Here is a 1,300-nt window from a genome sequence, read left to right on the forward strand (position 1 = left end):
ATATACATATATATATATATATATATATATATATACACACATATATGCATACATGGGTGCATGCATACATGGGTGCATGCATACGGACGTACATACATACATACATACATACATACATACATACATACATCTACATATGTGGGACATTCTGTCTGTGGGTGTGTTTGTAGAGTTGTTAGCTAACTCCTCCTACATTGTTGTATCGATTTTTATGAAACTTGACAAGTGAATAGGACTCATTTCTGGAGACCTCATGGCATACTTAGATTGTTGAAATAATCGATAATAGAGCCACTGGAAGGGATCCTTATATGTATCTAATATATTCTATTTTAAAAAACAAGGGAGATAATCCATTCGCCCCTAGAAGAGGTCCTTATACATAACCAAGGGAAATAACTCATTCATTTTCCTAAATTATTTGATAAAAATGAATTTGAGTATGCTTATTTCTTAGCATTTGAGCTGTTAGAATTATTTTCGCAATTTATCCAGTACAACCATTAAACAAGTAAATAGTATTTTCTTAATCAATAGATCCATTTATTTCGGTTAGTGACTTATTCACGAATATACCAACACTAGCGCCCCTGATGGTAATATTCTCTGGGAACGCACAAAAGCCCTTTTCAGAGTTATCTACTTTGAATTGTTATCATCTCATACGAAATTAGCCTATTATTACGTAACATGCTTCACGATTTTAGTATACATTCCTCATTAGTATTTCCTCCTATGTTCTATATACTCTGGGATATAGAACATAGGAGGAACACATTAAAGCCCTTTTCGGGGCGACTTTATTTGAATTCTTACTATCGGGTAACTAATTTCATATCATTAAATAATTGACTTCACAATTTGGGTCTTCATAACTTATTCGGAACAAGATCCTGAGTAAGACAGTTCGGTATTCTCTGTAAATGCACAAAAACCATTTTAAGGGCTACATACTTTGTATTGTTGTTACTGGATTAGCGAAATAATTATGAGAACAGAACCAAGGGATAAGCCACGCTTTCCCGGGAATTACCCGGAACGTCAGCTAGTATATACATACGCACACATGCACACACATCTTTAGATCTTATCTATTCAATTGCTACATTTTATTCATATTTAGTGCTGTATAAACAAGTAAACAAAGTCAAACAGTTATATATGTATTCTTCTAATTCGTTATATATATATATATTCTTTTATTATTTTATTTGTTTCAGTCATTTGACTGCGGTCATGCTGGAGTACCGCCTTTAGTCGAGCAAATCGACCCCAGGACTTATTCCTTGTAAGCCTAGTA

The sequence above is a fragment of the Octopus bimaculoides genome, chromosome 1 (assembly GCF_001194135.2).
Source record: "Octopus bimaculoides isolate UCB-OBI-ISO-001 chromosome 1, ASM119413v2, whole genome shotgun sequence".
Classification (NCBI taxonomy): domain Eukaryota; kingdom Metazoa; phylum Mollusca; class Cephalopoda; order Octopoda; family Octopodidae; genus Octopus; species Octopus bimaculoides.